General features: G+C 40.5%; 1 pseudogene; it reads left to right on the top strand.

The window, feature by feature from the left end:
* The first annotated feature begins 214 nt into the window (after nt 1-214).
* LOC137275744 (potassium voltage-gated channel protein Shaw-like) lies at nt 215-9,570 on the top strand (annotated as a pseudogene).
* The last annotated feature ends 16,729 nt before the right edge of the window (nt 9,571-26,299 follow it).

The following is a 26,299-nucleotide window of genomic DNA, read 5'->3' on the forward strand; positions in this document are numbered from 1 at the left end:
AATTTGGTCGCAATACTCGCTATAGACTCAATACCTCACGATATCTCCAGTCACTCAACTACTGTTCATATTGTCAAGCCACTCCTATCACCTCATATCATCCTTCAACCAGGCTGCATTGTTTCCTGTCCGGAGGAATCTGGAGGACAATTGAGACTGACTCTAGTTTTTATATCTTTTCATATTTGTACAGAAAGCCATGACAGAAAAAGGTATGGCAAAACAACGTATTAAACTGTGCGTCGGTGGATTTTCCTTTACGACGTCTAGTGAAGTTCTGTCAAGATTCCCTGAAACCAAACTGGGTAAAATAAGTCAGTCGAGTCCCTACTATGACCGGACATGCGAGGTGTATTCTTTCGACAGAGACCCTAATGTATTCAGCTGTATTCTGAATATGTACAGGACATATGAACTTCATCTTCCGTCCAACATCTGCGGCAATGCCATACGACGGGAACTGGAGTTTTGGGAGATTCCTGAGACTCAGATCTCCGAATGCTGTTGGATCATCATGTTCCAAGTGGATCAGGGCGAGGAGATCAACCAGGATTTGGCTGCTAACTTTGAAATGTCGACGAACGTGGAAACAGAGTCACCTTTTGGCAGATTCAGGGATAGTCTTTGGAAATGCCTTGACCAACCAAATTATTGAAGGATTACAAAGGTTAGCTGTGTGTTAGGAGTATATTCTCAGATTTTATAAAAACAAAACGTTCTTTGTGTATTTAGTATGCGTATTCGATTTGTGGATGGAAAGATCATTGTACATATGTCTTGTGATTCTGAGTAAGATTTGTCTCCACATTTTGTCTTTTGTTAGCAATATTCCTGCTATATGACAGGAGCCTGTAAATGATCTACTCTGGATCAGACAATCCAATGATCATAAGTTTCGATTTACGCATTTGGGGTATGGTGACATGTATCAAAAGTCAGCGAGCCTGACCTCCCGAATCCGTCAGTCGCCTCTTTCGACAAGCATGTGTTACTGCAAACCAATTCTAACCTGGATCTTCACGAGTGTGGCCCCTCGTATACAGGCTGTAAGTGTCGACTGAAACATCTTGTGGTCATGTTCTCGGTACATGGCATGGTGCCCTGATGGAGCGCAGTCACAATTATCACAATGTCAGACCAAGAAATAAAATCAGGGTGAAAACCGTTTGTATCAGATATATTATATGAACGATCAAATTCAAGCAGATAGATTCACTGCCTACATGCAATGGAGATGTATAGTATAATAGACAGTTCACTCGGTAGTCCCTGAATCAGTTTGCAAAAATGCACTTATTCATAGTATTCATACGTGTACAAAAAATTCAAACATATAAACTCGCCCTCTGGGCCACTTACAAGGTACTTTAGTGTCTTCTCGCAGCATCAAATTGAACAAAGTCCATTGTACGATGTCTACTGTATGACAAGCATGTGTCACCTGTCTATTGTACGATCGCTACTTATGATGAACATGTGTCATCGGACGTGTCATAAACAAAGTCCTGTGTCCGATAGAGATAAAGTTAGTTTATCATAAGCCTTTGTCATCTGACTGTGTCATAAACAGAGCTCACTGTACGATCTCTACTAATGATAAACATGTGTGACCTGTCTATTGTACGATCTCTACTTATGATAAACACGTGTCATAGGACTGTGTCTTAAACAAAGTCTTGTGTATGATAGAGTTAAAGTTAGTTTATCATAAGCCTTTGTTATAAACTGTGTCATAAACAAAGTCCATTGTACGACCCCGACTGTGTGATAATCATGTATCATCCAGCTTGTAGAACACTCAGGTGTGCGTGTTACTTGAGTGGAATTTAGATTTCAATACAAACGCTTGTTCATTACCTGGCTGTCATTCAAGCAAGTTGTCCTATCTTGTAAAATCAGTGATAAGTGACAACAAAATGATGATCGTCTGTTATGCGAGTGACCAAAATTGTTAGACAACTGATCCGCGTTGGTCTGTCGCTTTCATGTGACTGCGCAAAATTTGGCCCTTGTTGCAATCATTAGATAGTGCGCAATTCATCGGTCTCAAATGACATCAAACGGATCGTAGTAGTGTATGGTTTTAAGGGCATAGCAATTTGACATGACCCACAATACTTTCCAATTGGCCCACATAACTGAGGGTAGGTGGGTCATGGGTTCACCTTTTAGAAATGCAAGAATTAACACTGGATGTTTCCTTTGTGGTTTAGATTTTCTGTGCCAAGGTCGGTGTCCAGACAATTCACATAATGTGTTCACAGGAAATCCAAAGGGTTTTGTGAATACTGCCTTTGATCGTGACACGAATGGATATGACCCACATGTAACAATGAAGATTCCAATTGATTTTGTATTATTCACGCGGCCATTTGAAATGTCTCTCCATTGTTTCCTGCCAGCGGATGCAGCAGACTAAGCATTGCAAGACGTCTTTGTAAGTAAATAATCTCGATGACGTCTTTGAAATCTCCGTAGACTGAGCATGCAAGTTGTAAGGTGTAGACGTCAAACGCTTGTGCTGGGAAATGGCGATGTACCTGGAGTTTAAGTAAAACTTCAGTCAGATGTAAACATTGTTGTATAGAACTGTGATGTGTCGACTTGGTTATCAAGGTACAGTTGAGTCAAAGCTCGGATAACTCGAAGTAATTCGCAGGTGACTTCAACTTCGACACAACTTCGACACACACACAATACAGATACACATACTGTGTTACTCAAGGCTTTTTATTGTAGTGATTGGTCCATTTAGGAATACCTAATAAGCTGTTGTGTAAAACGTATATTATCGATTTCAATGATTTTAAAGTCCAATTTAATTGCTTCACGACATGAAGCTAACATTTCTACTAGATACAATATGAACAATCAGCCCTACATGCTGAAACAAAGGATACAGTCACAATTGTACAATCGACTCTGCTTTTAGCAGATATTTCTTATGGATATGGAAACGGTTTTGCCGCTCCTTTTGAATGTTTCAGAGAAGCGAGAGTTACAATAACTCTTCTTACAAGGCCAACCATTTGTGTTTTCATTTGGAAACTTGTTGTTTTGCCGATATCAAGCCTTTACTCAACAAGTCAAGTGTTAAGAATTGCGTCCTTATATACATAGTTTCATTTCTTTTACTGAGCTGTCACTAAACTTCAATTTGCTCATCAGGTTCAACGAACAGGTTCAATATTCCATCACAATCACGGTTCATAAAACCAGAAATGGGCTTCACATATACCTATAAGGGGAATCGAGCCCGGGTCGAATCGGAAAGAGCGAATGGCTTAGCCATAAGGCTACCTCAATGCTTCCTCATGGTGACTGAGATACGATGTACCGTGAAGATAGCATTTTAATGCTTATCACAAACCTCACTTCAGATCTCACTTCACCTGACTACCCAATTAACAGGTGTACATGTAACCAAACACCATTGAGTTGACATGATACCCGCCCCTTTCGTGTTCACTGCTGCGTGATTGATTCCAACGTGAACATCATCAAGCGTGATCGTTGTGGGTTAAGTGGGGCCCTATGGTTTGTAACTCTCACTGTTGGCAATTGGCATTCAATGTCCGGTTCCGGAAACCGGATTTCCGGATAAAGATGCATTAGAGGTGACATTTATTTCGTTCCACGTAAACACCGAGCTGCAAACGAATTTCAGAGTATTTCATCAGTGAAAATGACACCATTGTTTGGTATTACACGTGCATTAGATTGTGTAATTTTTTTGTTTATTGTTTTGTTAGCTATTTCCATTTGTCTGCATATTTGCTGGGAATGATTTTTATACTTGGGTTAGTGAGTAAATATACTTTTACGTCGTTTTCAGCTCATAAGATATTAGCTTCACACGTTGTGCCCATAATTTGTTTGAACTCAAAACAGTATCTCGTGAACACTGAGAAGAAAAATATTACATTCATCGAATAAACATTTAAAGATATGTCCTTCTTTGTCAGATATCCCAGACATTTGCATCTTCCTGTAATATGTTAATACATCTGTCAGTCTGTCTTCGTCTTGTAACTAAGTTACTTATGATGGATGTGCATGGGACTTTTTCCAAGATTTAACATAACAGGTGTTTGTGATACCATGTCAATTTTATTCTGATTGCCACATAAAATGACTTACTGTTCATAAAAAAACATAATATCCTCCCTTCTAAATAACAGTTAAGAACCTATTGACAAAAAAAGTATACCCAGGGAGGTGGGTGGGTGTCGGCACACGGCGGCTGCAACCATGGGGCTTCTCTGTCCCATAGGAAGATGAGTGCGCATGCACACTCGTTCCGCGCGTGCCTATTTGCGCGGTAGAGTGCTGTCTTCCCGATAGAGCACCTGCCTGTCCATGGCCTGTGGGAGTTAGACTTCAAAAAATATAAATAGAAGCTATCTTTCCGTACCAATCACTTTAAATATCTTTGTTATGTCCATTGCGCGGTTCCAAGTGTGATCGTGCGTTTATGAATCAGGAATTCACGAAAACATCAGTGTATCCTTCCACGCGGACGGCTTTTGTCACAAACACATGGAAAGGCAAGGTAATCATTTGCAACAAAACCCACTTGAATATATGGAACGAGCTGAGACTTGTCATGGCATCTGACATCAGTTTTGGACCCGTTATCCACAGGTCTACTACAAACCTTTCAATATATTTACTGAGGCCTTGATGGTGTCCCCTCATAAACGACGTTTTAGTCAGAGTATATATTTTTTTTAAGCTTCGTAGAAAGAGTATATGTCGTCCCCTAATCCTCTGGAAATGGAAGCGACAAAATCTGTTCGACATCCACATGAAATCACTCATGAAGTCGATTATACAACTGTGGTGACTACAGTACACTGGTACACACTTGATGTAAATGATTTTGCTACCCCTGGTCAATTCATAACGACTCTATTATGACATCAAGGTATGCACTATTCTCTGGCAGATGTTCCGTAAACAAACAAACAAACTTTAAATTCAGACGATAGTTCGGGTAAAAATCATGCTATGCCCTTACATACGGATATCCGGAAATAACGAAAATACATGCATGTTTCTCCACAGGCAAACTGAAGTGCAAATGTGGTTGCGCAGCATAGAGAATATGACAAGTCTTCTTATATGCGAGCGAAGCGAGCAAAGGTTGGCAACTTACACTCCTCGCTTTGGATCGAAAAATATTTTTCAAAACAAAATATCGCCACCATCAAAGGTACACACCCATTTCCATCTTTCGGTTGTGCTTTCAGATTGCCTGCCCCTTGTTTAATAATTACTCACGTGAAACATGTTTTATTCAACATTTTAACTCACGGTATTCATATCGTTCTTCGCCTCCATTACCCCTTCCAGCTTCCGGTTGAACGGAGTGACGCAACAGGAATAAAGAGAAATTAAAGAGAAACACCATACTGCCTAATTTTATCATGAATTTGTTGGAGTTTATTTGTCTTATCTGTCGTCGATATTGTTAGATTTCCGTAACATTTATTCGGTGGAGATATTTTATTTGACATGAAAAATATTTTCGAACCGAAGCGAGGAAAGTTGCCAACCTTTGCTCACTTAGCTCGCATGTAAGAAGATTTGCGCTACAGTTTGCCTGTGGTTTCTCAAAGCTCACTGTTAAGTCGGGTTTGTTCCACTGGGTTGTGGCCTTGATTCACTGTTGAACGGACAAAAACAACGACCAAGACGCCTTACAACATACTGTACTGTGACCGTTTTTCATTTAAATCTAATTTTAATTTATTTTTAATATTTGCACAGTATGAAGTTGGTTCCGCTCCATCAAAGCGCCATGTGCGTTAATGATTCGAGGCTACACGGTTACACCTATCAAGGATGTACAAGGTGAATCGGAAATGATGACACATTTACCACAATTTCGACGTTTTGCACACCACTGACATCTGTTGTCAACTTGACGGGATGTATGCCTCGGTGAGCATGGCGCGGCTGAGCTTTGGTTTGTTGGTCTAGTCTGGTGATCACCGTCTGTCAAACATGGATCGTACTGGTCATTTCACGTTGACCTCTACTAGTTTCCAGGATGCCGCTCTCTCCGCACTTTGCAATTCATACACACAATGAATGAAATCAAGTAAATCAGAATATGTGACTAGCAAAGTCATTGACGGAAATATTTGTTCACAGAAATTGATCGAGCTTCCTTGGTCGTTTGTCATAGTATCAGTAGCTGGTATATCTCGATTCCTATTCTGCTACTGACTGGACCGTAAGGTCAGGCTCGCTCACTTGGTTGACACATGCTCTAGTAGTCCATTTGCTTAGATCGATGCTCGTGATCGTGATCACTCGATTGTCTGGTCCAGACTCTTTTTTTTCCATATAGTTTGGATATTGCAGGAATACTGATGCATGGAACAATCGTCGCCTCGCTCTCTCGTTATTTAGACAACTTAAAGCAATGGATGTACAAAGAGGTTAAATCAATACACAAGAAAACTTAACAAACATATTTTCCCAATTATATTTTCAGATTTGGAACACTGTTTTTATGATCCTCGTGGCTGTGACTGCTATCAGCTATTGTCTGGAAACAATGCTTGAATTCCGTGTGCCAACATCAGGTGCTAAATTCAACAGCTCAGTTCGAAAATACCGAAGTGGAAATAACTTTAAGATTGAACTGTTGATGTTTACGAAGGTTCATCATTCCCTTACCGCCATTGATCTTTTTTGCCTGTGTATCTTTACCATGTGGTTCATCCTTCACTTTCTGTCATGCGTTTGGAAACGGAAGTTCATGAAGAGGTTCCTCACATGGGTGGACATAGTCACGATTTCTGTTGGATGGAATGTATTTCTCGCTGAGATGGGATTCAAACATGGATTCGGTGCCAAAAACTACCACATGTTCATTTTGTATGTTGTACTTCGAAGTTTCTATATATTCCGACTTTTCCGCTTTTTACGACTTTCGGAGGGATTTACCGGACTGAAGGTGATATTTTTGGCCATCAACCGTAGCAAATCAGAACTAATCCTGCTGGGTTTTTGTTTCACGATATTCGCGACAGTGTTTGGATCCATACAATATTATTGTGAATTTGAAAACAATCGCTTCGACACCGTACCGATATCAATCTGGTGGGCAGTGGTAACCATGACCACGGTAGGGTATGGGGATTATGTTCCATCTGGGGTGTGTGGCTACCTGGTGGGGTCAGCCTGCTCTCTTCTCGGGATTCTGGTCATTCCGATGCCCATTGCCATAATCGCTGCCAATTTCAACGACTTCTACAAGCGAAATCAACAACGTCAACAGCGGCTGAAGAAACAGATGCCACCTCCTAAAAAGATGTCAGCAATTAAAGTGAAGCCCTGCTTATCTAAGTTAACCCGTTAACTCCATTTCATTTAAGTTAACATCTATTTATCCCCTTAAGCTTAAACTCTGTTTACTAAGTTTATGCTAGTGTATCGAAGGTCAGCAGTGTCAGGCAAAGTTAATGAATGTTTATCAAGGTCGAGAGCAGTATATCAAAGTGTTTGTGTAAGTTATCCATATCACTGAAGATCAGAGTTAGAAGCGGTCTTAAGCAACCCATGTTTGTCGTAACAGGCGAGTGATGGTCAGGCTCCCTGGGTGCATCTCCAAATTGCGCTCATGATATCAACCTATATAGAGACCACTGCCATACAGCTGGAATATGGAACTGCGACGTTCAGCAATAGACAACATTAAGTAAGTGAGTTAAGCTTTACGTCGCACTCAGCAATATTCCAGCTATACGGTGGTGGTCTGTAAAAAATCGGGTCTGGAGCAGACAATCCAGGGATCAACAGCATGAACATCGATATGCGCAACTAGGAACCGATGACATTTGTCAATCGAGTCAGCGAGTCTGACCACCCTATACCGTTAGTCGGCTCTTACGACAAGTATAATCACCTTTTATGACAGGCATGGGTTGCTGAAGGCATTTTCTACCCCTTGACCTTCACAAGTCCAACATTAAGTCTTAGTTACTCATGAAGACGTTAGGATCAAAGATGTCTGGTTAACATCAGGAGCTGTGGTGCAAATCTATAAATTAGGCACCCGTATGTAACAGTGGGACATATTGCGGCCATGTAGTGACGAGAAATGTTGTAGATACGCAGTAAATATAAGCAGTTAAAGAACCAGTCATCGACGGACTGTACAATTACTAGAGTATCACAAAAATAGTTAAAACTAGCTAGTATGTATTTTTAAAAAGAGAAAATTTAGACAATACCGTGTAACAACTGAAGGTAGATCACCATACTAGAGACCATGGGGCTTAGCATGAAGGGAACAGCAGAAATTGGCTTAATAATTGAGCTCATGGGGAAAGTTGCCCCTTTAGCGTGACAAACCAACGTTATAACCGCCGTGTTCTAAAATTGCCTTCCAACCTAATACATTTGTTCTGTAACTGTTGAAGACACACGCACCACCTGAAACTTTATATGAGTGAATGAGGCATGACAGTGTCTGAAACATTCCGTATCACATTTGGAAGCCTGATTTATAATTTATCATGTTTTGGGACGGTCAGGCAATTTCAAAAACCACACACAAGACAGGGAACACAAGACAGGACATAATATACACACACACACACACACACACACACACACACACACACACACACACACACACACACACACACACACACACACACACACACACACACACACACACACACACACACACACACACATACATACATACATACATATATATGTATGTATGTGTGTGTGTGTGTGTACATACATACATACATACATACATACATACATACATACATACATACATACATACATACATACATACATACAAACATACATACATAGGGATATTTGGAAATTTTGAAATGATGAATAATTATGCGTTTTGTCATTGACATATTGATAAAATATCAGTAACAAAAATACCAATATCCCTAACAAATTTGTTCAGAAGAGTAATGAAATCTAAAATACGTTAAGGAAGATACAATATAGAAACTATAGATCGCCAACAACTGAAAGTAGATCACCATACTAGGGACTTTAGTGAATGGGCACGTGGGAGGATAATGTATGGGTTGGCTGTATATCCCCACTGGGTTGAACACATAAATAGGAAAAAAAACTGAACTGAGGGGAGCTCATTGGACACTACACATTTCATAGACAGTATTATCAACTTGGTATCCAGCTGTTTCCAGCACTGTTATTTCTCATGGTAGAACAAAGTTTATCAACAAATTCATGGGCTCTCCTCTCTCCCCATTCATCACTGATGTTTACATGACTAGCTTTGACGAATCTGCGTTATCTATGTCTCCATTCCGGCCTCTATGTTTGTACATCAAGGCCGATGATGTGTTTGCCATCATCCACCCTGACTATGACCCTGCACTCCTCCTCCACTACCTCAACAGTCAGCATGACCGAATTCACTTTACCACGGAGACCGAACAACAACACACATTGCCTCCCTCCATAACTCTGAGATCATTAAATGAACCCACACCGACCAATACATCCATTAACTGGACAATCAACAACCGCAGCTTAGACTCGCCGTAGTATCAACTCAAACCGGACTAGCCAAATCCATCTGTGACCTTGTCCATATGCGTGTTGAGATAGATCACCTCAAGAGAAATTCCATCACCCTAAACGGCTATCCCACACCTTGTAGAAAAGACCATAGCAAAACCCCTCAACCACCAAAACCAGCGCCCACCCAAAAAATGAACCATCGCCAATCAGGGTCAGCATCCCATATCATGACCATTCTCAGAAAAACTACAAGCATAGACGTGACATTTTATTAAGACAAAACTCTGAAGACCAACCTACGGGTTAATGGACGAGGTACCAACAACCAGAATACGCATAAACCCCGAGGCTGTATGTGCCAACTAAACTGCAACTATGGCAGTAGCTACATTGTGGAGACATCTGGTCCCGTTGATATCACTCAGAGAAGCCAAGACATCTGTTGAAAGAGCCGACAAGATGACATATAAAAAACAACCCCACTCAGTCCACAGACCGGCAACAGACTAGCATCTTGTCTAGCAACTTTCACGATTGGCTCAAACGGAAACTACTAGAGGCCATCAGCATCAGGGAGTTAACCCCAGAGATTAATAGAGATCACGGTGTATACCTCCCTAGTGCCTGGACCATCACAAAACGATGCCTCTGTTGTCACTTAATTAGCTTTATATCACTTTTTTGTATTCTCATCTACTTATCGTCATTGTTTTTATCAGTTCTTTTTCCTCTGTCTTCACCAATGGATTGCATTTACATGTATATCTCTGACTGCCTATAAATCTAATTAAAACTTAATTAACTGTATAGAACCCTGCCGTTTTCACATATCCCTATCCTCATTATTTGTGTCAAGTAGCCTTACTTTATCCCTATTATCACTGATGTTTTAACTGCGTTTGATCGGTCCTCTGTAATTGATTGTATATTCATGTACTTCTCTGGCTTCCTGTACACTCTGGTATATGTGGTTATATGCTTTGTACACATGTCTTTAATCACTTAAATAATCTTGTACAGCTGACCTGTCTCGATATTCTAAAATCCATACAACACTTTTACCTCATGTGTTATAGAGCATGACATTTTTATATCCAGAAATGAGAGAAGAATTGCAATATTCAATAAGGATTGGATCCAGAAGCAAAATATCAAAAGAATGTGAAAACTGTAATACCTTTGTTAACGATTACTGTCACCATTTTATCCTAAACTCTGTATATCTACTTGCAGAGAGAGGCGTGTATTCTTCTCAACTCTCATCGATAATCTTGATGTTGAAATGTGTGTCAAAACAGAGATCAGGGAATAGCATGACATGCATTCGTTCTTGGGACTAAAACAATGATGTTGATGAAACAACATGTCATTTTACTATTATAGAATTCTCAAAGTACTTGTATAAACTAAAAGATATCCTCAATCACGTGTGGTAATAATCTAACCAATACCTGAATGCTGATAGCCTGTATATATTTTGAGAAATGTTCCTGTTGTCTGTGTATGTATGTTGTCTGCGTGCATGTTTGTTGAGAGTTCTGTTACCTACTTTCATCGTCATATAACCATGATGTTATAAATTCGTTCGTTCGTTCGTTCGTTCATTCATTCTTTGGGAGTCGGACAACTTGGCACCTTTGACACACAAGAGCGAGGTCTGCATATTACCTGACCGCCATTTGGCATTTATTTCAAAAGGAACGGGAAATTCGATGATATAAATACTTTCATGAGTTGCATAAAATAATCAGGTCATGTCTGTTGGCTTCGATACGACGTAGGCTTTATACGTACCAATTTCACCCTGCATGTCATGAAAGCCTATTCTTAAGAAGTCTATCGTTTTCTATATATTCTGGGTCGTACCACTGGAGACTTCTGATTCGAAAGTACCAAGTCACACCATCGTTAGATGTTCTGTTTGTACCAAGGTACTTGACTGTCCCCTCACATTCATTTCACAGTCTACAATTCATATTTACACCTTAACGTAAAATCACACAAATTAACAAGTGACTGGCCCCTGAGCGGCACACATAGAGCTTCTGTTTCATCATCATCATCACTATCATCATATTCATCACATTCATTATATTCATCATCACCACCATCATTTTTTTTATCATTACTGATAGTTTGACTGGGAGATCTAAGTGTTCACCCTCTGCAACATACGAAACGCGTATCCACGAGTCAGGTTACAAACGCCAGTACACCTATCAGAATGCGATCAGATCAACTGATCGAATACACAGATGTAAATATCAAACCAGTGGAAACTATGGCAGGTTAAACAAACCACTACGTCACGTCACGTCTATGTGAATTTTAAATGAGTCTTTACGGAATAAATTATTGTATGGACACGATTCATATTTGCTATCAACTAGGGATTGTTTGTACAATATTCTAAAATATCTTGAATTTCCTATGCCGAACACAGCCCATTGTGTCTTAAAGAGCTTGAATTGCAAAACACACCCATTAGTGCCGCTTGGCCATAGCGTGAAGATGTAATGCAACATGCAATATTGCGTTACACAATTATTCTCAACGTGTGTTAATAAAGCTCTCTTTTGACACCGACTTTATTACAGCGAAGCAGCTTTTTCTATTGTGTGTTTGTATTGAATTCTTAAAGAAGGTTATGGACAGGTTTAATTCAGTTTAATGCATTATCGTGGAACAGACGGCTTCACGTTTCATATTTCTGCAAATTTAAGTGAGTCTGTTTTTTGCCACTTTGAGTAATATTCCAGTAATACCACGAGGTATGTTGGTGTTGACGGTTTTGGTCGTGTTTGGGTGTTGGCGGTTGTGTGTGGGGTGTGGATGTTGGCGGTGGTGGTGGTGGTTGTGTATGTGGTGTTGGTGTTGGCGGTGGTGGTGGTTGTGTATGTGGTGTTGGTGTTGGCGGTGGTGGTGGTGGCTGTGTGGGGGGGGAGGGTGTGTGTTGGCGGTGGTGGTGTGGAGGCACCAGTGGGCTACCCACCCACTACCCCAGACTGTAGTGAAAAGCTTAATTACTCATGTGCTTATCAATCGTTGAGCATTGATCCACCTTCAGTGTGTTCTTCCATGGCGAGGGAATACTTTCAATTATCTGCCATAACAGATTCCACTGATGGAAAAGATAAATAGTTGTGACAAGTATATGTAATACTACACTTGTCTGCGAGTATTCAAATACTCAATAACACCCGCAAATGTGATGAATGATACCTCGGTCTTCGTCGTAGACAGCCAACGCTTTAACCACAAGGGTATTCCACCTCCCCTAAAACTATTTGAAGTGATCAGTGAAAGTCATTAATGAATCCAGTTCATCGTCAAACGAGGATCTTTTTGTCAATGTGGAAAATCGATGGTGATAAATGTAGTATTGATGATCATGGAACCTACCATTGTCAAACCCGTTATACCTCTTCACCTCGTCGAATAATCGTTAATATCTGTTGTTCTCACAAGAAGGAGGAAGAGAGATAGAGAGAGAGAGAGGAGAGAGAGAGAGAGAGAGAGAGAGAGAGAGAGAGAGAGAGAGAGAGAGAGAGAGAATCACAGTATACGCCAGGTCATTGATCCGGTACGTTGATACTGAAGTTGATGAAAAGGCTATTTGTATTACACACCTAAACGTCGAAATTACACCCATTGAGCTGCGATATATGACAAGTAAAAACCACAAACATTTGCACTTTTGGAAGTTAAATATCAGACGTTTACATTTTCTGTATACGTTTATGTCCCATCTATGTAACCTGTCTGGGTTAGACCTGGTCTTCAGCAACTCATGTTTGATTGCTGTTCAGTGACACACGGACCTTCAGTCCAGCTACGTGGTAGCCTATTATCAGCGACCCATACCTGTCTGAAGATGCAAATGATGATCAGATGGTCAAGCTCATTGACTTGGTTGATGCATGTCATAGTATCTCAATTACCCAGTTCGATGCTCTTGAACTGATTGTTCACAAACCGATGAAAAATAGTTTAGACAATGATTAGTGTTAAAGAACAAACAACTTGATAACATGGCTAAACTCCCATCGGGAGGCCTAGTCGCTCAACATAATCTCTTCATTCAAGTGATGCACTCGGGAACACTTCCACAAAGAATTCCCTTTGGTGCCCGGTGTACATTCTGATCAATACGTCTGTGCCATTAACATCAGCTGTCGTCGGCATGTGTATTTGCTAGTTCAATATGTACTTTGGTTCTATGATATATCAGTATTGCCACTTCGAAACACACGTTGAGAGAGAGAGAGGGAGAGAGAGAGAGGAGGAGGAGATATGTACTCAAGCGAACGCACAGACACGTGGGGGAGAGAGAGAGAATGAAAGAAAGAGAGGGGAAGTTATATTTACAGAAGAAACTCTGTTCAACTTCAGTTGTGCTTCTGTCAGATCTCTTTGTTGTTAACTTTTAACTGACAATATGTAGGGTACAACAGTTTAGTTTATAGATTAGGCATTATGTCTACTGCATTATAGCTAGCTGGGACAATGGTGAACGTTAAACAACAAACGAACAGCTTGATAACATGGCCATCCAGCTGATGTAGTCGGGAACACTTCCACAAAAAAATCCCCTTGGGTTCCCTGTGTACATTCTGATCAATACGTCTGTGCCATCAATACAACCAGCTGTCACCTGCATGTGTATATGTGCAGTTCAATACGTACATTGGCTCTATGAAAAATGTCACCCATGGGATTTACTGCCATACACCCGGAACGCCATTCACGGGGATTGTACACGCATTAATTCATCAAGAGAACAATGACTGTTTTGGTCCATTTGGGGACTGGGGTTTTTTTTGTTTGTTTGTTTTTCTTCTTCTCTACCGTATCTTCATCAAACGTGGACTGATTTAATCATGAGGTACATCATTGTATTGTATTAAGTACTGTGATTGACTGTAATGGTAAATTACAAAAATAACAACAAACAACAATCAGTCATGGTACTCTAACCTAACAGTGGCTGTTTGATTCCACTGTGACTGAAAGGTAAAACAATGTGAAAAAACACCAATGAAACCAAGTTTGTGAAAAGCCTAACCATCCTCCATGTCACTGAATTTGACCACCAACACATTAAGACGCCTCTAGCATGGATGAATGCACGTACGCGAGTTGTGTGACACCCTAGTTTGAGTTCTGACAAATGTTGAATTTTACAGTGATTAATATACCGTAATGGTTTTTCAAACCTCCTTTAATTTATCATTTAGTGACACAGTGTAATTTCAAGCAATGAACAACCGGAAGTGCATGGACTTCCTGAGTGACGAGTGAAACTTGTAACCACTAGGTTACACGTCACCACTGACTTTTGTAACCATTGTTAAAGGGTCGGTCCGTGCAACAAATGCACTTAAACAAAGTTCGGTTTTTGTCAAATGAAAGCAATAAATACTTTCCATATTGAGAGGATGAAAGCTGATCGATTGAATAATTTCGGTTGCATCATGTTTATCAATCATCAAGAGCGATGATACCAATGTTTTCACTAAAGAGAAAATCTGTTTATCGGGTGAAAAACGTAGTGTTTATGTATACTTTTACCGGGTCTGAGATAACACAAAATCTGATTAACGTTAGATGATAAGTTTTATTACTAATGGGTTACAACACTGATGACAGGTCACTAAACTGTCTGTACGTTTGAAATACTATCAGCAAGTATTGTTCACGTTTGTTTGACCTTGACACTATTGCTGGCGCGTTTCAATAATTAAGCTTTAGCTGTGCAGAATTTTAAGTAACGAGAGGTCAAAGGCTCTGTGTCACTCGTCGGACCATTGGTTGTTTCGCAGTAATGTTCTCTGCGTGAGAATAGAGCGTGTTGGAATGGCTCCCATGTAATCCAGATTGACAGAGCCTGATGTGAATACAGTGTTATGATTCATTAGCCACTCTCTAACAGTTATGAGAGAAATGTGTATAAAAATAGAATGTATAATGTGTTATTCCCACAATACATAATAAGGCATCAGTCCATTGTGGCATAACACATATTCAATTACTTGTAGAGAACCGCATTAGAAGATTAGGACTTATGCGAATTTCTATTGGTAGCTCCCCTCTCCTGTAAAACCATTCTTCACAGATTTGACTGAGAATTCAATTTCATCACCACTGAATGGTATATAAAAAACTGGATTCTCATTTAGTACCGGGTGACTGTAATTTACTGTCCCATGGGTTTTGTTTCTTGGTACAGTCGACAGTTTAACAAACCCCGATTTCCATTTGAGTAGTGCTTCATGTTCATCTCTTGACAATGACCTGTCATCCCTTATTATCTCCAGGGGAATATATATTTGTGTCTTTCTTTGCCGATACCAATTTTCTCTATAAATAACCTCAGTCATTACTTTGAAATTTGCAAATTCACAGAAGTATTTTGTGTTGTCCTTTCGGTTTCTGCACATACCCGCCCTAGTTTTCTAGGACGTGAGTATTCATCTGGTAGACGAGGCTTGTTAACAGCACTTGCGGGTAGACATTGTATTGATATGTATTAATTTTGTATTGATGGGTATTCTGACCACCAAGACTTTCCCGTTCTTCTGTTCTAATTCTGATTTCCGTATCTCAGCTTTATGAGCTTAAAATGACTCTTTCGTACATTTTATCGTTGATCATATTGCAGAAAATATCATATGCAGAGTCCAGATTGTCTTGTGATGTTTCGGCCAACTCAGTGTCATCACCAAATCTAAGTCTGTTTAATACTAGATCGTCAGGGATCAGATCTAGGTAGAAATGACAAAACCCTGTCCTCATTCACTAGAATTCTTTGCCCAAAGCATAGTCGATTGTGACTGTATTAATAGCAGATATTTGTTTCGGCAGTATTAGAGCTTTATGGTGTTGTCTGTAAACAAATCTGAACCAGACAATCCAGTGAACGATGACAAAGGACGTGTTGATGAATCACTACTGGGGCCACCCGTCATAGGCATACGTCCAGTCATTCTTCCAATTGTAATGACTCCAGAGCGTATGGTATAAGTAAAACAGGGAATTGCATCGGACATCATTACTGTCATTAATGCCTCGATTTTGACCACGTGTCTACCATAAGAGCTTCTGGAAAGCTTTCCTGCTTTCCTGAGGCCTTGAATGTTGTAGCTTTGATCAAACAATTTCTGAACAAGAGTGCCACGATGCTCCTTGAAATCCAGATTAAAAGAGCACTCTCTATTGTACCACTCACTGAACATTCTCCTGTGTATCCATTCTTCGTGATATGAAGTAAGGGTCTGGCTAGCTTTTCTCGAAATGTTCGTAGTCCTACGAACTACTTAATTCATTGGCTACGATCAAAGTTAAGAATTCGTAGGGCTACGAACCTTTCGAGAATAAGGACCCTGGTATAAAAGGGAGCCAGTATACAAACTCAGAGCTTTAAATTATCATATTCAGAAGATCTGTGTTCGCATAGAAAGCCTTATTCCTACAAAAGAATGATGCTTTACATGTACATGAAAACCTGACACTGACGCTGAATTTACTAGGGAGCCAACGCCATTTGAAAGACACGTAGGATGCTCCGACCCACTGATTTTGTTTACAAATATAACTGTATCCCAAATGCGTAAATAGATGCTGAGGTTATTAACCACTGGATTGACTGGGCCCGGATGTTCAATACTCGGTTATTTAACCCGATGGTTAACTCTTAACGACCGGTTAAATCCTTAACCCAATCTTAAATATGCGTTGTTCAAAACCTGGTTTGTCATGCCGTTCGCTAACGTCACCCTCAAAGTTTAACAGTGTGGTTAACGTCACTGGTTAGCTTCCATATATCCCACAATTCCGTTTTCTGTTTACTTCCGGTTTACCAAACATGGAAACGCAAAATGTCGCCTGCATCCAAAGGAAGACATGAGATGAGAAATTTCTGTGCTGACGAAGAGAATGTGTTCCAGTCACATGTTGAGGCCAAATCTATAGTTTTCCATGGGCATGCGCAGTCGAAGCGCTACGAACGTTTTGTATTGGACCACAAGGTTCTAACCGTTTGCATATTCACAGACAAATGATCCCAGCTCTGTATGGGACTTTACTTCAATTCCGACCACAGAAAAGACATTTTAATGAGGAACTGTAGCTCATCTATAAATAAAATATCCATGAAATAATAATAATAACAACAATAGTGGTAGAAGCATGTTGTAGATGCAAAAAGTACAAATATTACACACAGGAGTTACGCCTAGACGGCTACAGTCATAATGAATGTTTGAATTACCACGCGACCTATTGTTCACTTTTAACTCATTAAATTATCATGACAGCATGGCTAAGTCTCCGGATCAACATTGCTGAATAAAATCGATCTATTATCTGACCATGCTGTTAACACTAATGTCATGAATAATACTGTGCAGTATCGTCGTTATGTGGACGCCTTGTTACGAGTGTGTATTTTCTGTATATTTTTTTTTATTAATTAAGTAATAATTATTATTGGGTCACAACATTTAGTGTTTTGAATATTAAATTTGCTGGGTCACATTTCGTTTTAATAGCTGGTCAACACTTTTAGCATTCTGGTTTTCCGGAATTTATCTGCTCCTAGTTTTCTATGTGTCTACTCCCGACTCGTCGACTTATTCGACGGCATTCTACAGTGTTGACGATGTTCGTTTGTGCCCGAACTTTCGGAAAATGACTAAGTAAATATACATAAAGGCTGGTTGCCGTGCAGAGGGGACGCTCACACTCATTCATAGTTACATCGCTGCCACGCTTGATCATCAAAACCCGTCAACGCCTGACCTGCAGCCACACGGATCGCTGTGTTGACATTCTGCATAATTGATTACCTCTCGTCCTGAGACTTTGGTGAGTTTGCTATATTGTATTTTGTGACCCACTGACTTAGATTTTATAAAATAATATACTGACGGTAAATTCTTAACCGTAACAAAATTGGGGGCTCGTCCGGGATCGAATTCATTTGACATTTTTGTGAAATATATTCCAAATTTCTGCAAATTTTGCAACAAGTTAATTGTTGAACCAGCAAAATGGTGTTTGAACTTGAGAAGTTTGTATTGTCCCCTGACTCTGAGACAACTAGTCAGTTGAGGAAGATCTCTTGAAAAACACGAAGCTGCGTCTATATTATAGATGAACATATACTCATTAATCACATGAACCTTCATTTAGTTTAATTCACAGCTGACTGCAGAAAATGCATAGATAGTTCTTTTCAAAGTCTCCAAGGACGGAGAACATGTATTAGACATAGAAATACTATTGTGCCATTGTATTGCTTATATGAATCATTGTTTTCTATTAGCATTCAGATGTTGCTATAAAATAGGTTTAAAATTCCTAACATCATCGTGTAATGTGACAAGAGATATTGTTGTGTCCGCTGTGAAAATAGGTTTCAAAAATAACATTTGATAAAAGCGACCATTGAGTAGGCACATATGACAACAGAAAAGATACATAATAATGTTTTGCTAATTTTTCTACACGTGAGCTGCTAATAAGGTTTTCGTGAATTTATATAACATTTTTAAAGAATGATCTCCTTTAATAAATAAACATTCAAAGGATGATAAAGAAATTAAGACCCAATACTGAAATGATTATCAAAAATATAATTAAATTCCATCTGTGGGAAGGAATGTCAAACGGACATATGAAATCAAAAGTGATTTTAACCCTCGTAGCCTATCGCTTTTGTGCTTTTGTGATGTGAAATAGTACGGAAGTACAAGTCGCACTGTCTGTGCAAGCGCTATAGCCAGGTGTTGACGATAAATGGTACGCGACGATAACTGGTCGCTAGCCATTAGAGGAGTGTTACGAATAGAACTGACAGTAAGTTTACTTAGACCAGAGTAAGTTTACTTAGACCAGAGTAAGTTTACTTAGACCAGAGTAAGTTTACTTAGACCAGGGTAACCCTTGTCAGCCTCCATTTATCAAGAAATGGGTGAACCGTAGTGATGTCATACGTCAACATTGTTTTACATAGTTGGCAATTTCTCTGAGATGAAGGTTGGTAGAATAAGAATACAGACAATCACCATATCCCTCCACTTTCAGTATCATAATGTAATTGTTCCCATATTGTTTTCATTATCAAATTTAGCCATGTTCAATATTATATCTTACGAGGGTACAGGGTGTACGTGTTTAATTCACTGAAAGTGTTTGTTTGAATACTATTTACAGAAGTAATTGACACATGTAGTGTAGTATTGTAGTAAAGCAAAAATAAACCTTTACACGAGTGTGAAAAGATGAAATGCAGGCATCATGTACTTGTACAGCATGTATTTTAATTCCTATGAAGTGCATAGTTACATGTGTTACTCTTCGTCAGAACAATTCCCAGTATTGAAGTCCAGATCACGATACTCCCAATCTATATCCTTTCTGTACAGAACTGGCATCACGAAAGCGACTTGGACTTGGGATCGACTTGGAATTCAGTCAGTTATACATCCTTTTTAAGGCCTTAGCGACATGATTCGAATCTTTTGTCCTTAACGGCTTTGCTCCCTTGAAGTTACTTGCAGCGTCCACGATGGTCAGGGCGTACTCACATGCTTTGTTTCTCACTCTGTCGTGTAGGAATCACATGAGGTTGACTTGATGGATATGATTATGCAATGTCAAACTTTCTTCTCAGGATGTATCGAGGAGACAGAAGGCCACATGACTTGTTTTTGAGCCAAACTTTGGTGGTATAATCGGAAACGTGAGCGCCTGTGGGAAGTTTCGGGATGGCATCCATACCTTTCCAGTGTCTGCGTGGGCTGTAATAGATTGTCTCCATGATGTCATGTATTAAAGTTTTTTTACTTTAATACAAAGGGGTATCCATCCATCTTAGAGATCGTCATCATGTATCGTGTTGTGTTTCCTTAATGGGGGCTCATAAACTTCCAACGATTTGGCGACTATGCTTGTTGTAGGAGGCAAGTAACGGAATCGGGTGGTCAGGTTCGCTGACTTGATTGACACATGTCATCGGTTCCCAATTGCGCAGATCAAAGCTCATGTTGTTGATCACTGGATTGTCTGGTCCAGACTCGATTATTTACAGACCGCCGCCTTATAGCTGGAATATTTCTGAGTGCGGCGTAAAATTAAACTCACTCACTCACCCAACGGCTGGAGGTCTATGGTATCCATACGCATACGTGGTGACGCCACGGATGGTGATCCATCGTTTCCTTTTTCGACAGAAAGATCTTGTTGATCGTCAGTCCGTGTATCCTGTGTCCATTGCTTCTCACCAAATGCATGGGCTGTCTGAACGTGCATTTATCAAAGACAGCCTGTTTGAAGAGGGTGTGTTTGATGAGCTGTTTTACCACGTATTTCTTGACCCCTTTCACCTTTTGGATTTTGTTGTCGTTTGCTTTCTTGGTGGAATCCATCATGGGTCTGAAGCAGACCTACTGAGCGATAGGCGTACCAACGCATTGCATTGGATGGTCTGGGGTTAGTCGCTAATGTCGTACAGATGCATTTGATTTTTCATGTCCTTGTACACGTCCTCGGTGGGTATATTCAACAACAAGGAATCAGTATTGGTGTAAGGCAGCTCGCACTGATCTCTCTTTTCCATCTCGTAATAAAAGTCGTACATCAAATGTATGTACAGGTGCGGAGATGCTCATTCCCACGTAGACTGGCCATGTGGAGTCATGTGATGTGGACTTGTCCAAGTCCTTATCGAAGAGCTTACTGCTGTTGAACGCTGGTTTCAGGAGTTTGCGGAGGTATTTTTTTCAAGGGATCTAACCAGTTTCACATTTACCCGTTTTCTCCATTGTCTTGCCGAACACGGAGTCGCTCATCAATTTATAGAGGTTTTTCCCTTCGCACCCATGAGCATGTACAGATTTAAGTTTAATTTACCATCGGTTTGAGGCTTAGTGGTGATCCCCTCATTGCTGTTGTCGATGCAACGCTCGCTGCCATGCAACTGATCGTCGTCTGTGGATCACATGTCCAACTTGGTCGTCAGGTACTCTCCTAGCGTCACGTAAGAGAGACCGAGATCCTTGACGATCACGTTGATTTCTGGTGGGCACTTGATAGCTGGTGATTGTCCCACTGATGCATGCCTTGGCTGAACAGCTGATTGGGCATGCTCTCGACAGTGACAACGTCGCTAATCTAGGGGTTCCAATACTTTTTGCTGACCCTTTGAAACAGCGATCATTCTTCCACTGGAAGGATCAAAATGCCCTTCACTGGTCAAACGGACACATTTAGATTGACTTTCCACAATGTTTCGCTTTTGTTCATGATGATCTTCCGATGCCTCAGCATGCCGCTGTAAAAGATGGTTAACGTGCCTGAATACTGCCTGCAAATCTGTCAGGCCAATTCCGGGTTCGTGACCTTGTCAAACTCTAACGATCATTGTCTAGCGATCATATAGCTGCCACACTCACCACTCACCTGGCTATTAAACGTGAGTTCGTATTTCAGCTGATTGCCCAATGAGGCTTGGTAAAACGGCATGTGAGCCTCCAGCAACTCGAAGTCAAGCGGAAAGGCGCTGGCCATCTGTTGATGGCAATGGTCAAAAGCATACCCAATGTGCAGCTGTGTTGATGGACAAATGCCCTGGCATTTCATGTTTTCCAGTTCGCTTGCCCTTCTCCATAGTTCCACATAACTGAAAACCACGTCGCTATCGCTCATGCTCAAAATTATTTTTTTTTTTTTTTTTTTTTTTTTTTTTTTTGTACAATGGCCTGACAGATGTTCCCCACGATTTTGTCATCGTTCGATTCTAAACTGTTCTGGAAGGGCAGATGAACAGATGAGCCGTCCTGGTAACGATGACGACGTACACATCAGAGAAAACACACCAACAACGTCTGGTTCGTATCAGTCGTGCTCGAGTTTAGTGAACCCATGAATGACATGGGTGACCTGAATGAAACCGATGAGCACATCGCTCGCGAGAAAATAAAAATCAGTCGGGTACAACGGCCAGTCAGGTCATCAAAAACATCATCGAGAAAATATTGCGCAACCTGGAATACAAGAGATGGACCCACTTGAATCCGTTGCTCGAACCTAGAATGGTTTTCTGAGTGGGACACTCTCATGGTGAGAGAAAGGCAGTTGGCACAATCCCACTGAGGAGAAGGTGGTCAACATCATTTTTCGACATTTCACCCTAGTGGGATTGATGTTTTTTTGTTGTTCACAGTCTCAGACAACACTCAAACTCATACGAATACTCATATTTCCACGCTGGTTGAAAGATGCGTCTTATTGTATTGGATGGTCAAATACAGTGACCTGGACGATGACTCGACCCTTTGCAAACCTGTGGATTTCATTACTGTTTTCAGTGGTCTATTCACAAAGTTACCACCACACTCTAATGTGTTTGGTAAGATAACCACGACTGATTGCTCTTTGGTATGGGGGCTTTTTTTAATTTATCTTTAATTTCACTCAAAATACGTAAACCAATACGGTAAATCATGATTAAATCTGTCCATGTTTGATCATTACACAGAAGAGATAAAAACAACGACATCCCTCTACTGTGACCTATACATCGAGAAAAACACAACATAAATTAAGCTTGGCTTTACATAGAAAATGTCAGCCGAAGCATTCATTGTTCTCTTGATGAATTAATGCTTGTACAAACCCCGTGAATAACGGCGTTCCGGGTGTATGGCAGTAAATCCCATGGGTGACATTTTTCATAGAGCCAATGTACGTATTGAACTGCACATATACACATGCAGATGACAGCTGGTTGTATTGATGGCACAGACGTATTGATCAGAATATACACAGGGCACCCAAGGGGATTTTTTGTGGAAGTGTTCCCGACTACATCAGCTGGATGGCCATGTTATCAAGCTGTTTGTTTGTTGTTTAACGTTCACCATTGTCCCAGCTAGCTATAATGCAGTAGACAAAATGCCTAATCTATAAACTAAACTGTTGTACCCTACATATTGGCAGTTAAAAGTTATCAGCAGAGAGATCTGACAGAAGCACGACGTTTCAGAGGAGGTTTGGTTGCTTAGTTCCACTACAGTGATTTTTCTAGAATATTACTAAACGCGGCATAAAACTGTACACATTACACACTCAGTACCTTTCACAATTAGTTTCCTGTTTCGGCAGATAATCAAGACTAGTTGTTCCGTACAGTACAAAAGGTGCCCCCTCTTGTTGAAACATCAACATGGCAGTATGATGTACATTCCATCAGAACACGTGCCATAAACAGGCGCGGGGACAGCTGCACACCTGGAAGGGTTGATATAACCTTAGACACCTGGTGACATGACCAGTGTGTCCGTGTGTATATTTGTCACGACTATTTTACTTTTTGCACCATGGCATCTATTGTGACAGATAATCGAGTCTGCCAATTTTCTGTCTTTGACGTTCCTTTGTCACATATTGAAGTACAATCTGACAAAACACATCGTTTGATAAGGACACAATTAATCTATCGTTCCACCACCATTTTGGAACGATGGTAGCTAAGTGATTACAACGTTCGCTCGTCACACCGAATGTCTGGGTTCGGTTCTCCACATATGTACAATGTGCAAAGCCCGTTTCCGGTGTCTCCTGCCGCGATAATGTTTGAATATTGACGTCCATTTGTCACAATTTAATGTACAAGAACACACTGAGTGTGGATCTGATCGAACACAACGACTGCATAGCAAACGATTAACCTATCTTCCACCACCATTTGAGTCGGTGGGTACCGGTGACAACTTCTGCTCATTACGCCGAATGTCCGGGTTCGATACCCGTATGGGTAAAAAGTGTGACGCTGGTGTCTCCCTGCGAGATATTGCTGGAATATTGATAAATGCGGCATAAAACTAAACTGACTCCGCCATTTACAAATTACTGGAACGTCGGTTCGACGCCACATTCTGAGACGACAATTCATTAAACTCTCTACAGTGAGTGAGTGAGTGTAGTTTTACGTCGTACTTAGCAATATTCCAGCTATAAGGCGACAGTCTGTAAATAATCGAGTCTGGACAAGACAATCCAGTGATCAACAACATGAGCATCGATCTGCGCAATTGAAACCGATGACATATGTCAACGAAGTCAGCTAGTCTGACCACCCGATCCCGTTAGTCGCTTTTTACGACAAGCATAGTCACCCTTTATGGTAAGCATGGGTTGCTGAAGGCCTATTCTACCCCTGGACCTTCACGGGTCAAACTCTCTACATAACCTAAAACGTCAATATAGCTATAAAATACGCGAGGCCGCTTCTCTGTAATAAAATTCGATGTCAACCGAGAGCTTTATTAACACATATTGAGAATAATTGTGTGACGCAGTTTTGCATGTTGAATTACATCTTCGGGATATGCCTAAGCTGCACTAATGGGCGTGTTTTGCAATTCAGCTCTTATAATAAATAAACAAATGGGCTGTGTTCGGCTTCAGAAATTCAATATGCCTTAGAATAACTTTCTTATGTGTACAAATAATCCTTAGTTGGTAGCAAATATGAATCGTGGACATAAAATGGTTTGTTCTTATAAGACTCATTTAAAATGCATATAGAGTTTATGTGACGCAATGGTTTGTTTAACCTGCTGTAGTTTCCATCGGTGTGATATTTACATCTGTGTATTCGTGAAGTTTATTATTCTGATCGCATTGTGATAAGCGTACTGGTATTTGTTTCCTGACTCAATGTACACGTTCCGTATGAACACTTCGATCTCCCCTAAATCTACTGATGATAATAAAATGTGAGTGTGAGTGAATGAGTTTAGTTTTACACCACAGTGTGCGTTATTCCAGCTGTATGTCTTTTAAGCAGTCGCGTCTGGACCAGATAATCAAGTGATCAAGAGGTGACAACCAAGGCAGTGAGTGTGACTATACGATCCCTCAGTCGCTTGCTACGACAAGCATGGGTTACTGAAGATAAATTCCAACAAAGATCTTCACGAGGTCAATAAAAGGAGGAGGTTGATGATCAAGATGTAAATATGAAATGTAGACTTTGGATTAGACTTGAAGAGACAACTTAGTACCTTGGTACAAACAACAGTATCTTGAAATGTTGGCGTGATTTGGTCCATTTGACTCCGAGGTCCTCCCATGGTACTACCCAGTGAGAATTATGAATTCTTGAGAATAGGCCACTCCCTGCAATACTTCACATGGAGGTTAGAATAGGCCCGTATAAAGCCTCACAAGTATCGCAGCCAACAAACTTGATTTTTTTTATTAACGTCATGAAAGTATATTATATCATTGAATTTCATGTCCGTTTTTGGCACAAGCGCCAGATGAGGGCGTATATGTAAAATGCGGACTTTGCTTGCAACATGTCGCGAGGATCAAGTGCCAAGTTGTCCGACTACCCATAATATATTGTGCCTTTGGTTTGGTACCTCCCAAGCCTTTGAAAGATACTTGGGGGCGTACTAGCGTGTGTTGCCAGGAACTTCTGACACTCTGATGGATGCATATTCTCGGATATCTTCTTGGGGTTCTACTAGGCAACGCTCTATGGGTAAAGTACCATGCACTGCAATAGCTGTGTACTGATAACTAGGAAAACTAACCCGAACGTTCTTTTCTTCATTTATTTTTCATAATCTGTAGAAGATATTAATATTCCGCTCACTTGATCAGTCTGAGTTCAGTTTGGGAGTTATCCTCCCAGGTACTCACACACTGGTTGTTAAACTGGGAACAATGACAGTTCCCG

Source organism: Haliotis asinina, chromosome 1 (genome assembly GCF_037392515.1).
Source record: "Haliotis asinina isolate JCU_RB_2024 chromosome 1, JCU_Hal_asi_v2, whole genome shotgun sequence".
Classification (NCBI taxonomy): Eukaryota; Metazoa; Mollusca; class Gastropoda; order Lepetellida; family Haliotidae; genus Haliotis; species Haliotis asinina.